Consider the following 15,165-nt stretch of genomic DNA (forward strand, 5'->3'; position numbering starts at 1 on the left):
GTTGTGGGTTTGCTCCTTGCTCGGACGGGCTGGCCATGTGGAGTTTACCGGGTTTTCTCCACTCTGTAATGCCTAAATAAGGGCCAGTTTTCCTTAGAAAGACCTCCTGGAAGGCATCCCCCCTAGGCAGATCACCCAAGTATTGCATTGCCACAACTAAACAAACAAACAACAAACATAAAGTGATCAGATTTTCTGAATTTCATTCTGGGATGCTCTAAAAATTGAAGTAGGAAATATAGGGTCACCCCCTATATTTCCTACTTCAATTTTTATTATTATTTGAATGATTTCATTGCTTAATAATATTATTGTTTATATCAATACAGGTAACCCCCGTATAACACGGCACTTCTATAGCACGGATTCACTCTAACACAGTTCGAGAATTGGTACCATTCCCCGTATAACACGGTACTTTTATAGCACAGATTCACTCTGACATGGTTTGAGAAATGGGTAAAACCCTCGTACAACATGAAATGTAATAAATTTTTACATACTTAAGTACTAATAGTTCATGAAAATTATTATTTTCGTGAACTATTAGTACTTCAGTGTGTAAATTTTCTTTTCTCGTCTCCATACACATGGTCCTTCGCGAAAATTGTTTCAATTTTGCCAGATCTCGACGCTTCTGCTTCTGGTGTTGCCAGATGTTTTTCCCTTATTCCATAAGTGCTTAGCACCATATAAGGAAATTTATAAAGATCTTTTAACTAGAAGCAAGCAATCTAAAATTACATACACTTTTTGCAAAAGGTAAAGCATGAATCTGAAAATAATGCAGAAAAATGCTCAGAGGATAACGATAACTTGCCAAAAATAAAACGCTCTCGGTTAATAGTGCTTTTAGTGATGACAAAGAAAACATTGTTTAATTTATATTCATATGTATCACTTAAGAAAATTTTAATAAAGATATTTAACTTAATTATGAAAATATAGTAGCATGTTTTTTAATTTTTGGAATCTAACCCTCCTTTTCGTACTAGTTCTTTGATTCGCATAGCACGGCAATTTTTTGGAATGTAACTACCTTGTTATACAGGGGTTACCTGTACTTATAAATGAAAATGGTATAATCCAGGATATTTTATTAAAAACGGGGACATTTTTCCAAGCTGAGACAAACAGCCAAAAACAGGGACTGTCCCAGTTAATCTAGGATGTCTGGTCACTTTAAGCATGCTGTAAAGTACTGGAGTATGAAGGGCTTTATTTGTTCAATGCTGCACTGGGTTTGTTGTAGTATAGCATCATAGTGGACAGTGTGCACTACCCCTTATCCATGATTGAAGCAAGCATCTTATTAAGTTGCTTATGTTTTTAGAATAATTAATACTTAAAATATATATTAAAATTATTTTCTTTAGTTTTTATATATTTACATTTTGAATTTCATATTTCTTTCTTTCAGTAATACAAAGATGTAATTAAATTCTGAAATGGAACATGTAAAATATAAAACATGTAAAGAATGTGGAAAAATATTTTCAAATAAAGAAATCTATACGAACCACTTGAAAACACATCACATTTGTGATTTTTGTGGTAAAGGTTTCACGTTGAAGTTTACACTATTGAGACACAAATTACAGCACACTAACAATTTTATCTGTGACTTTTGTAGAAAAACTTTTAGTGAAAAAAAGACTTTGGAGCAGCACAAACTAAAACATGGTACAAGTAGACCATATGTCTGTGATGTCTGTGGTAAGGGATATATATCAGATAAATCACTTCATTTACATAAAAAATGTCATGTAGTTCACTCAATTTGTGTCATTTGTAACCTCTGTGGCAATGAATATAATGACTATAATGAGTTTATAACTCATATAACAAATCACAATGATATTGAACTATGTACATCAGTCACTGAACAGAAAAGCAATATTGAAAATAAACTGTATGGATGTGAACAGTGTGGAAAGAGATTTAAATTTGAAACATCTTTAAGGAAGCATAAGAAAAAACACTCTAATGGAAGTACATAACATTAGAACTTGTAATTTTATCATATTTTAAGTAAAATTCTTTTAATAATTTATAATGAACATTTAAATGAGTGTAGCCTTTTAAAGAATTGATAAAATTATATTTTTTTAATTAAATCTGAATGTTTTTATCAATATTTTAATATGATTGGTTTGTCTCTTCATTCATTCATTCATGGGTGTTCTGTCCTAGGACAGGTCCATGGAAAGCAGTCAAATTATAGAATTCTCCTTCTCCAACATTCTCTATTTCGGGCTTCCTCTTTTATTTCTTTATAAGTTTTGCCTAGTAAAACTTATAAAGAAATTTCTAACTTTATATTTGGGCAAATATAAAGTTAGAAATTGCGTAATGCAAACAGTAATGCTTCCAGTGAGTCAATTGGCATGGGGATACATCCAATAAAGGTTTCAGCAGACTACACTATGTAAATGGATCTGTGAATGCAAAGTGTTATAAAAAAATATTGTTTCTGTCAAACCAATTCCAATGATCATAGTCATTTAGTGACAAAATCCTTCATCCAGAGCTGACTAGATGGTAACTTGTATCCAGTTGAACCTCACAACCAATCTCAGAAACCTCAATTCTTACCATCCCTTCTTCCAGAAGGGCACCAATAGAGAGAATTTCTATTGCTGGTACTCTTTTACGAACTACGAGGGCTGTTTGGAAAGTTTGCGGCCTCAAATAGAACAACAAACAAAATAATGTTAAAACTTTTTTTTATTTTTCAACTAGCTGCAAGGACCCGCTTCGCTGGGTTTTTATTTGTATGTAATATAGTTTTTTTTTTAATATATAAAAGACTGTTTTTGTAAGTAATCTAGAACAGGGGTGTCCAGCCCGCGGGCCTCATGCGGCCCAAGGCAAGTTCCAATGCGGCCCAATAAACGTGTAAACAAAACCGACAAAATGTTTTAATTTTTTTATTTATCTATTTAAACAGCATAAACTCAAAAATGAAGTTTCACAAAGCCGTAAACCTTTATTCATATTTTATTTTTGAGTGTAAATATTTTCAAATACTTGGAAATGTGTGAATGACGAAGGATTACTAAATAAAGCTGGAGTTGTGACTCAAAGGATTATAGACCCAAATTTGGGGAAAGGAGGGAGAAATGAGAAAAAAACAAAAGATGTAGTAGTGAAAAAGGTTAAATATATCTGTTGACCCTTAATTTTCCAACCTTTCTCACTTTTTTATCTTTTGTCCTTTCTCTTTCCCTGCACTTGGGTCTATAATCCTTTGATTCACAACTACAGCTTTATTTAGTATTTTTTCCAACGTTGCAAGATTTGTCTACATTGCACCAAATGTGGCTACTTTTTTTGTTTGACGTAAAAAATAGGCCTATCATTTGGCGCTTTGGCTACTTTTTGGACTACCAGGGCTGTGGAGTCGGAGTCGGAGTCGTGGAGTTTTGATGTTTTAGCCGGAGTCGGAGTCGTCAAAAAATCCGCCGACTCCGACTCCTTTTTACTTACCAACTTGTTATGTATATAAAACGGAAAAGTATTGGAATCGTGTCAAATTTGACCCTCCAAGTTTTTTTTTTTTTTTGCAAATCCACACGTTTGGAGACCTCCCGAACCCCCTCAAAAAAGTCAATAAAGGGGAAAAATTCGCGCGCGCGTGTGTTGGCGTCTAATTTGTTTAATTTCTTTATTTTCTGTTCTGAGATATTAAACAATATCTCAGAACGGGTAAAGTTTAAGAAACGAAATGTGGCACTGTGGCTTGCATATAAAGGGGCATTAATACTATTAAATTTTGGTTCTTAATTAAAGGTCGACAGGGTGAAGACATAAAAGTGGCCATGTGTCATATCTCTTAATGAATATTTTACTCGTTTTTAGCATTCAGAATTTAAAAAAATAAAATAAAACTCGTCTTTACCCTCAAAGTAAGCTTTTTTGTCATTTTATAATAGTACAGTAAAACCCGTTAAGATGTTGTCGCTTAAGATGTTAGAATGTATATGGGGACACGATTTAGTTCAACCACTTTGACTTAAATAACTAACTCCTGTGTTAAACCATCCGACTCGTATTCTGACCACTCTGACCACAGAAATTATTAGGCTTCAAACAGGGTGAACGAAATCATGCCCCCCGCACACAGTCTAACATCCACACATAGAAAAAACCTCGAATCTTTTGCATATCTCGAAATTTCAAGGTGTCCCGAGTCCAAAAATTAAAAATTTGGGAGGGGTCATTTTTTGACCGAGCGCTACACTTTTCCTCTGTTATACAGGCCTATAACAGGCGGAAAAGTAAAAACTATCGAATACATATTTATATATTACTTAGAGAAGTCTTTTAGCTTTGGAATAAAAAGTTTCTGCGCTCTATCTTTATTACAACTCTATTGAATATTTTATTCTGATGTCACGTGATGACATCAGAATTTCCGGGTCTCTTTCGGTAACAAGTCTGCCCCCGAGTCGGAGTCGGAGTCAGTAGATTTTTACGCGACTCCACAGCCCTGTGGACTACATATTATTTATAATTATATTATTGAATAAAAATGCACTTTAAAATGGCGTTTCGTCGCTTATTATTAATTAGAGACCCAAATATAACAAATATTTGTGTTTTTCAAATAAATTTCCGATTGTCTCTTTTATAATAAATAAATTTATCTATTTCTAAGTAAAAATTGAAAGTGTCTGTAGAAGTAATTTTTAAAATATCCTTTTTCTTGATAAAGTTTTAATACTTATTATTATAATCTAGACATGTTAATCCTTAAATATACTTATATATTTCCACAAGTATATATTACTTGTGGAAATATATAAGTATATTTAAGGATTAACATTTGTGGCCCAAAACTCCTTGACTTCTTCCAATGCGGCTCAGAGAAACAAAAAGGTTGGACACCCCTGATCTAGAATCTAGCTGCAAGGACCCGCTTCGCTGGGCAAAAAGTAACGATAGTGAAGATTAAGATAATTACATTATAGCCAATCTTACCCGTTTTCACAGAATGCAATAATTAGGTCCCCCGTTTCCAGACTAATTAGAGACCTGGTCCCGATTCTATTTCTGAACGTCTCCTGTTCACGTCCAGTCAAACGAACTATTCAACGTTTCTGGAACGCTTACAATCGTTCTATAATGGAACCAATATTCGAATTTTATGTTCGAATTAAATTCGAACATAAAATTCGAAATAGAGAACCACTTTCAGCCCCATATCTCCCGCACCCTTGTAGCTATCGAGACGCAACCACAGTGCACAAATGGAGACTTGGGGCTACTACCACATACAAACATCATTAATGTGCGATGTGTAGTTTTGGCGGAAAAGTGAAATATAGGGACACACACGTCCATTTATATATATAAATAGATATAGATGTAGTCTCCTTTGTTAGCAATGCACTTATTCCAGCAATGTTCTAGCTTTTTTATGCCATCACAATAGGTCTATTTGTCAAGGTGTGCAAAATACTCGTTCACTTCAGAGATGACTTCGTCATTTGAGTGGAATCTCTTTCCAGCCAAGAATTTTTTTAGGTTTGGAAAAAGGTGGAAGTCACTGGGGGCCAAATCAGGTGAGTACGGTGGATGTGGAACTAATTGGAAGCGAAGTTCGTTTATCTTTTGTTCAGTGATTCTGGCGGAATGTGCAGGTGCATTATCGTGGTGGAACAGAACTTTTTTCTTCTTCAAGTGTGGCCTCTTTTCTTCGATTTCTTTCTTCAGTTTTTCCAAAAGTTCACAGTAATAGACAGCATTAATGGTCTTTCCTCTTTCTAGGTAGTCAATAAAGATGATGCCTTTAGCATCCCAAAAAACCGAGGCCATCACTTTACCCGCTGATGGAACTGTCTTTGCCTTCTTTGGTGGTGGCGAACTGTGGTGTTTCCATTGCTTCGACTGTTCTTTTGTTTCAGGAGTGTAGTAATGGATCCACGTTTCGTCAGTAGTCACAAACCGACGCAAGAAATCCTGTGGGTTTTTCTGGTAGAAGTCCAAACACTCCTTTGACATCAAAGTGCGAACACGTTTTTGCTCGGCGGTCAGCAGATGCGGCACCCACCTTGCTGAGACCTTCGTCATACCCAAATCTTCGGTTAGGATGTGGTGCACTCGGTCGACAGAGATGCCTGTTGTCTCAGCTATCTCACGCGTTTTCAAACGGCGATCTGCTAATACCAAATCGTGAACTTTGTCGATGTTTTCTTCAGTGACAGCAGTTGACGGCCGTCCGCTGCGAGGGTCATCTTCCACACTTTCTCTGCCAGATTTAAAAAGGGCTGTCCATTTTTTCACAGTGGTGTACGAAGGAGCAGACTCTCCTAAAACTTCATCCATGTCAGCTTTGATTTGAGATGGGGTCAACCCTTTTTTCGTCAGGTATTTTATGACCGCACGAGTCTCCGTCTTCTCCATTTTTGACAAAGCATGTGCACACTGACTATCTGCTAAGCTGTCGTGGCAAAACTTTTTGACAAATCAAGCGGAAATTGGTATCGTATCTCTAGCAAGGATGGCTGAATTATTTCCGCCAAAAATTAAATTGATCGCAGCGCCGCACATAGGCAAGGCCGCGAACTTTCCGAACAGCCCTCGAATTTATAAACAATTTAAAGTACATTTACGGGACTTTCTAAACAAATTACCTTGTTTTCAATAACGAACGAATACAAAGCACAATCAACAAAACCTTTAACGTCCAGTAACGAAATTAATGTAAAATCGTTGTTAAATATGTTATCATACATAAAGATTTTTACATAATTTATTATACCGATAATACGTGCAAAAATCAAGAATAAAATGTGTAGACCTATTGTAGTTACGTTTTAATATGAATGTTCTGTCTCACATCTTTAATATACGTTTCATTGATGATGATAATTGATTCATAATAAACGTTTCATTGATATTATTCACATTCAATTCTTTCCATAAACTTATGTTACTGCAACTACAGTCACTGATGCAAGCTACTACATTATACGATAGTAAATAAAGTTCTGCTATTAATTTTAAAAGTATTTCTCTTGTTATTTTTTGATCAAACCCGATGTAAACAGGTTGCTTCCAATTTGAAAAAAGAAGGTTATTATTGCAACCATACACAGCACACGTAGTACTCAGTATTTTGTTCTTCACCTAACATAAAAATATAGCTTTAAATATTTAATGACTTATATTTAAATCATCTTACCTTATAAAAAACTTAGTCAAATAAAACAATTACAGAAATATTAAAATAAATCACTTCGTTAATCACAAAATTGGACGAATATTAAAAGCGAAAACTAAACACGTGCACACCCTGCTCTATGTAAACAGAGAAGTCAGGACTCGTGCTGACGTCACTAACTTGCCATTCCTGGCTAACATTGTAGAATAGGGATCTGGCTATCCTTGTAGTATATAGTCCTTGCCACTTGGCCACTGGTGGGCACATTTAAATATTAACCAATAAGGTTAAATTAAACAATTAATATTTTAAGGTAATATTGTTATTGTATAACAACTTTTGTTAGACATTTAATAAAATAAATTTCATTTTTTTAAATTTATAAACAAACTGATCAAACTTTTCTAGAAAAACTAAAATTTATTGTACTATATTAAATATATTTTTTATTAATAAAAATTTAAGATTTGTTTTAGTTTTTCACATTATTTAGTTTTGTTTTATTTATTGTTTTTTATTTTTGTGTGCTGTATTTCTTGTGGGAGGGGGCCCGGTAAGAAGAAAATGTCTAGTGCCCCAAAGTGGGTTAATCTGGCCATGGGCGTAGGGTGCTCGGCAGTGATCATTAGTGAAAATGGGCGGTATGTCCACCAAATGCAGTCGAAACTGGAGAACCACTGCTCAATAAATTGAGCAGTGGTTCTCCAGTTTCGACTGGTGAAGCCGAGAGAGAGCCTGGCTATCCTAAAGGCACTTCAGGATAGCCAGGCTCTTAAATTTTTGTGGAAGCGCACTACAAAATTTCAAAAACCCAATTGTTATCTATAGCAATAGCAGGACCGCTTTCCTTCAAATTCAGAAGTTAAATACTAAGTACACAATCATTAAATCTATCCTTACCTACCTTCAGTGCCTTGAGTCGGCAGGCCTTACGTTATTCTTCTCGTGGATAAGGGGCCAACTCGGGCATAGACGGTAATGAGAGGGCCTTGCGAGGAAGGTCACTCAGTCGCAGAGAGAAGTAGCCTTTGGGGAGCAACCAAGCTGCTGGCTTCATATTGAATTGAAAAATCACACCACGGAAAACTGGCAACTTAGATGGGACACCGAAAACACGGGAAAATCAACATACGAATTTTTTCCAAAAGAACAGGCAGAAAATCAAGAACAGGCAAAAAATGCACTTTTTTGTTCCAGACTTTCATATGATCGAAATATTGACTGGTTACGGGAACTTCCGTTCCTACTTACGGAGGTTCCTGCAAAAAGGAAACGGAAAGTGTGACTGCCCACTTGGGAAGAAGAAAAATACTGCTCACATCCTCTTTGCGAGCAGCAAGTACACCTCACAGCAGAAAACCCTCATCAACTCCATATACAGTAGACCCCTATAAAACGGGTTCATATAATACGGATTCGTATATAATGGCGAAAAAATTGCGATCGTATTCGTATAAACACGCTAAAAGAAACTCATATAATACGGTAAAACGTCATCGCCGACTCGTGTCGCGACAGGCAGGATTGATCGAATCTAGACCAATAGCGGATATTGCACAAACCGTTGAGTTTAAATGAACAGTGGACTTACTAAAAACCATTTATTATTTAACGGCCATAAAAATTATATTTATATTAATGATGTCTCCAAAGTTCAGCGCATTTTTCGCAGAAAAAATAATTTATTGGGAAACACGCGCCCACCGTTCGATGCGCCGCTCCGCGACGAAAACAAGCTTAAGCAATGGCGTCCTCAAATGGTGCGCACTCGGTAAGTAATCCTACAATTTTTTGTTTATAGTATAGTTTATATGGATTACTCCCAAAAAATTATACGTGTTTTGGAAATGTTGAGTCAAATTAGTCTAGAATCGATTAATTTTATGGAAGAAAACCTTCCATACAGCCGTAGTCCCTAAACTGCATACGTGCCGGGCTGTGATTGGCTCATGTATTTAAGTGACTCGTACAACATGGAATTAAAAAAAAAAACGGAACGTGTCTACCGTGTTATAAGGGTGGGTCTACTTGTACCATCATAGGCTACACTGGCCCTGTGCTGTTAGACTTTTTTCTTAACAAAAAGACCTATAGCGCTCTGAGGACCTTTGTCATCAACATTGGGGTCACGGCCCCATGTTTCTAAGTATTGGTCTACTCCTCCTTGTCCCTATGTACTGTACATGTAACAAGATGACTTTCGGTCGCCGCCCCTTAGAAATCTTTGTAGATGTTTTATAAGCTAGCTGTAGATCGGTGTCTACAACCTTCTTAAGGGTGTACCCATCCTTATGGGACACCACTGTCAAGTAGATCCCATCGCCTTTGATTTCTCTTATTGCCTTTATGCTTACCCCAAGCTTGTCAGGTGTACTCTTTCTCTAAGTGTTGTTATTATTTCTTTTCTATTCAGGCACTTTCTCTTTTCGTTTTGTTTGGGGAACAGAACCAGAGCCACTCATTCCCGAACCTTCCCTGTTTACCTTGCTGTTTATGGTCTTGTTAATGCTCTTGGTCGTTATGCTAGGGCTGCAGTTAATTCCTGTTATATGTGCGAAGGTTGTTTTCTGATAAATCGGAGTTGCTGCTTTCTCTATTGTCTTAGTGTAGTTTCCATAAAACTTCATATAACTGGTGCACACATCCACGTAATTTTGCCACTGAATTCCATATCTCATTTCTCTCTTCATTATTAAGCCTAGAGCGAAGGGTAAATGCTGGGCATAATTCCATCACTCTATCGAAGAGATCCGAAGCCTCTTTCAGAATCGTTTCCTCCAGAGGCACAATTCCCATCTCCAGTGGAGAGTCTTGTAGTTTATTCATCTTGATTTTTGAACAAGTCCGTTGATGAGAAAAGGGTCTCCTTGCTTGAGTCTTTCTGGTACCAACAGAACACGCTCAATACCTGAACCTGTTGTGAACTTGTACAATCTCAAAGCTAGCTAACGAGAGTGTATGAAGAAGTAACCTAACAAGACAGTTTGGCCCTATTGCCTAGGAAAATCTGTACCAGGGATTTGTTTTCAAATCTTCCAGCACAGATGGAAGCAGGAAGCAGGTTGTTGGCTGGCAAAACAAAAGAAAACTACCTAACTTGCCTAAAGCCAAGTCCACAACCCCAGGATTCTTGAGACAAAGCTTGCTTTTGAACCCGATGCCTCGCTAGAAACTCAAAGTTAACAAATTAATTAAGAAATACAATGAAAAAGAGTTCTTAATATGGGCACAGGTTGATTCCTTGCAAAGCAAGTATATTAAAACAATAAAATAAAATAAAATAAAAACCCAGGCTGAAAACTAAATCCAAAGAAAATGCAATAAACCCTTTAGAGCACGGGTTCCCAACCTATGGGTCGCGACCCAGAAGGGGGTCGTGACGGGTTTTCTGTGGGGTCGCCAACTTAAGTAGTAAAGTAAAAAAAGTTTCCACTATAATGCAATATTTATTTTTAATGGTGTCTTAAAGTTTGAATAATTTCATATATTTTTTAAAAATTAAAATAAGTGTAATCTGGTTACGCTATTCTGTCACAGTTGGTTGAAACATGTGTTCAGAGTTTTGAGAGAAAAAAATTAAATGTTGAGAATGACATGAGGTTGGCGTTAACAAAATCTCACCCGTGAATTTTGAGGCTTGTTAATAACATGCAATTTCAACCATTGCATTAAATTAATTATTAAGCATAAGTTAAAATAAAATTATACTAAAAAACTAGTTTCATTGTTTTTTAATTACCTTATTAAAAATGCATTTTTTAATTGTATCGGGATCGCGAGTACCTTGGCTTTTATAAAAAGGGGTCGCCACCCGAAAAAGGTTGGGAACCGTTGCTTTAGAGCCATTAGAAAGAACTGTTGTTACGGTCTATATTCTTTAAATAGATTGTAGTTATATAACAGATCTTACCCGTTTTCACCGTTTCAGGTCTCCCCCCTCTTCCGAGGCTAATTAGAGAAATAAAGATGGGTCTAAAAATATGTTGGTTTCCCGAAAAAACGCAAAAAACCGCATCTAAAATAGTACAGTAGAAGCCAAGTTGTTCAGGGTAATCCTTAACCCTCACTCTTTCCCTGCAAGAGGAATTTTCAAAAATCCCTTTTTAATGTGCATTCTCATGGCGTACCCTAATTGCGTACCAAATTTCAACTTTTAACTCCTAACCGTTTGGGCTCTGCGCTTATTAATATCATTATTATTATTATCATTATTATTATCAATTCATCTCGATTATTGAATTATATCATAAGAAAATTTGTTTCCAGGAAAGTCAATTTGAAAGTATATTCTGTACAATACAGTACATTCAGATGCATCAATTTCTATTGCACTTTGTCAATGTTTACTGAAGAAAATTGGAAGATTATTCATCTTTTGTATTTCATATAATATAATGAATAAATATAATAATAGGCTACAATTTCTATATAGAGTTTATGTAAGTCCACAATCGGTAGGTTTGTCATTTGATACATATTATAGTAGCGAATTTCTAAAAAAAGAACACAATTAATATTTATTTCATTACATTAATTTATTATATGACAAATAAAAGCAATTCTTGTAAATGGATTATATGACCATCTTTCGTCTCTATTTTCAAATATCAATCTTCATTCTCGAGATTAACAAACGACAGTGGTTATGTGTACATCTGCAATTTGAAAATTGCAGCCCAATCAAATCTGTTAGAGTAAAAGAAAACACTGGATACATATTATATAGGTAAGAGAAAGCGCAGATATGTTGCAAATGAAAAGCTTCACTCTCTGTCATAGCTTCAGTATAGAACGGCAGGCCACAATTTCTGTTAGTGAAGCTAAGATAATCTCCACTAATTATTTTTTAACTGATGATTATTATTATTATATATTTTAATTAGTTTTAATTAATAAATATGATTCACATTTTTTCAAGTGAAAGACCAACGAGTTTAGCTCTAGAAAAGGAGCTATGTTTGCGATGTTTCCTCTCTTCATTTACGTCAGTCTCAATGGTCTACGGATGGGATTTTCTTATGCCTTGCTCTTTCGTCGCAATACCCAACGCTTGTTTGCAGAAATTCATGAACGTTTACAGTTCCTGTATTGAAATATTTTATTGGATGTATTTCTTTCTACTCTTTTGTATGACAATTCCTTATATATCGGACATAACGCCTTGCTTTTCCTGGTATTCTCTTAGCAAATATGACATATATCTCAGAGTAGCCATTGCAACTTTTGCCTTGTATGTAGCTGCAATATTCAGCATTGTCAAGAGAGTCAAATTAAGTCCAAAGATACAATTAAAAAAGTCAAATAATTTCCCCGCAAATCAATTATATGCTACTATCGATAAAATGCTAGTTTTTACATTATGTTTTGCTGGAGGTTTTTCGGTATTGAACGAATTTCTAATCGTTTTTGTATTTTATCCAGTTCTGGAAAAAGGGAAGACTTATAAATATGAGCCACTTTTCTGCTGCATTGAAGTTACTATCGCTAGTATCTTACTTGTTGGTGGAGTAATATTTATCTGTTTGTTTCTTGTCTTCTTTATGATGGTTTTGATGAAGGCATTCGAAAAAGTTTCAGAAGATTTGTATCTGTTAAGAAAGAACTGTCCAAATTTGAAGACGGAATTGGAAGAAATTATAGTACAACATGACGAACTTTGGAATTTCGCCAATCAGATAAATGGACCCTTCAATTATGTTTTAATATTATCGTACAGTATTTTATTGGCGGAAACGTGTCTACTTTACTTTATTTTCAACTTTACAACAATGAAATTTGAGTTGAGAATTTTAATTTCTGCACTCTGTGTTGCTATTACTTTCTACTGTATTTTAATCGGATTTTTGTTATCTGCCTTCACATCTATTGTAATGCATTTTTATAATATAATCGAACATTTACAAATTTTACACGTTTTCTGTTATTTATACCTTTTCTTATTTCAGATGCAAACGTCCTTTCAAGATATAAGAAGATTCGCTGACTGTGATTTAGGATTTGAACAAAAATTAAAGGTAAATGGTTTTAAGTATGTTACTTTATTTATAAAATATTTGTTATATCTTTTTTATGATTTTGACATAATATTACAACTGAATTGTGTGTGTAGATTTTGAATTTTATGAAGAGATTTGGTAAAGAATCCCTGTGTTTATCGTTTGGAGATTTCTTCAAACTTACTAAAAAGTTTCCCATTAAAGTAAGTTGAGCACGTTGAATTTGTAAAATATTTTATATACAGTAGAGCGTCGTTTATCCGAATCAGTTGGGGACTGCGATTGTTCGGATAACTTATTTTTCGGATAACCGATTATGTACGAAAAAATATATTAACCTATCCCGTGTTGAAATTCTTCTCCGTTGCGTGTCGCTTCGGGTTGAATTTTCGTCGATGTTAATTAAGCCTAACCTAAACTTTTTATAATAATAATCGTGGCTATTGTATCGTTAAAAATGATTTCTTTATTTTGTACAAACAAAATAAATATATTGAAAAATATAAAAACCAAAAAAAATATGCTTTATAAGTTGATCTAGTATCAAAAACGTTCGATTCAGCACCCCACAAGCCCTCAGAAAAACACCACACAAAAATGCCAGTGCTGCCATCTAAAACACACACACCAACAAAAAAATATTGGAGTTGCCCAAGATATAGCCAAAGATTGCAGCGCCACAGCACTAGCGAAAATTTAAATTTGCCGACTGGAATTCTTTCGGATAACCGACTTTCGGATAAACGACGCTCTACTGTAATTTTAATGCCAATATCTGCTTTTAATTTAATTTTTTAATCATTTCAGATGGGAAGTTCTCTAAATACCATATTTTCTGGACTTATGAACATAAAGGAAGCCACAATACGTAAAAATTAATGATTATACGAAAGAAACTAAAATCTTTCGTATAATCATTGAATACAACTGAAATAGTAATTATCTCTTATCAATATACAACTGAAATAGTAATTATCTCTTAATTAAAGTGCAACTTCGCGATCATTGAAATGTATGGTAAATGAAAATTACCTTTGACGTCTAATACTAACCTATACAAAAACGAAAATCTTTTAGCGCGTGTATCACAGATTTCACTATAATTATTTATTCATTTATTTATCATAAAAACTCGGTCGTTCTATCCGATCATTTGACGAACTTTTCTTAAATGAAGATACACTTTTTTTTATAATCTGGAGATATTGCACTACAATTTTTATCATCTTATTTTTTTCGAATTATATTAAAATATAATTCGAAAATTTCATGAAAATACAAAAATTGTCCTCGTTTTCTTTCTGCCGTTTTCAACCCACACGATTGACAGATTTTAATTTTTTCAGATTTAAATGTAATATGTAATTATTAACAAATGTAATAATTAATTATTGTTTTAATTAAACTTTAATAGTAAATCTATATATACTCGTATATATAGCAGATGAGCCCGGAGTTGCTCGGGTAAAAAGTAAAACCAACAAAGATTAAGATTACAGTAGAGTGTCGATTATCCGAAAGTCGATCATCCGAAACGTCAATCATCCGAAAGAATTCCAGTCGGCAAATTTAAATTTTCTCCAGTGCTGTGGCGCTGCAATCTTTGGCTATGTCTTGGGCTACTCAAATATTTTACGTTTTTGATATTAAATTAACTTCTGAAGTATAATTTTTTTTATTGTTTTTATATTTTTCAATATATTTTTGTTCGTACAAAATAAAAAAATAATTTTTAACGATACAATAGTCTTCGTTAGGCTTAACATCGACGCAAATTCAACGCGAAGCGACACGCAAAGGAGAAAAATGTCAAGATGGGATAAATTAATATATTTTTGTACATAATCGGTTATCCGAAACATCGATCTTCCGAACAACCGCAGTCCCCAATTGATTCGGATAATCGACGCTCTACTGTATTAGATTCTTTCGCACTTCTAACCCTTATATTATATTATAGTACTTGATTTATATAACTACTAATGTTATCTTACGTAAGAG

Source organism: Centruroides sculpturatus, unplaced genomic scaffold (genome assembly GCF_000671375.1).
Source record: "Centruroides sculpturatus isolate CEXI.00-Female unplaced genomic scaffold, Cexi_2.0 scaffold735, whole genome shotgun sequence".
Classification (NCBI taxonomy): domain Eukaryota; kingdom Metazoa; phylum Arthropoda; class Arachnida; order Scorpiones; family Buthidae; genus Centruroides; species Centruroides sculpturatus.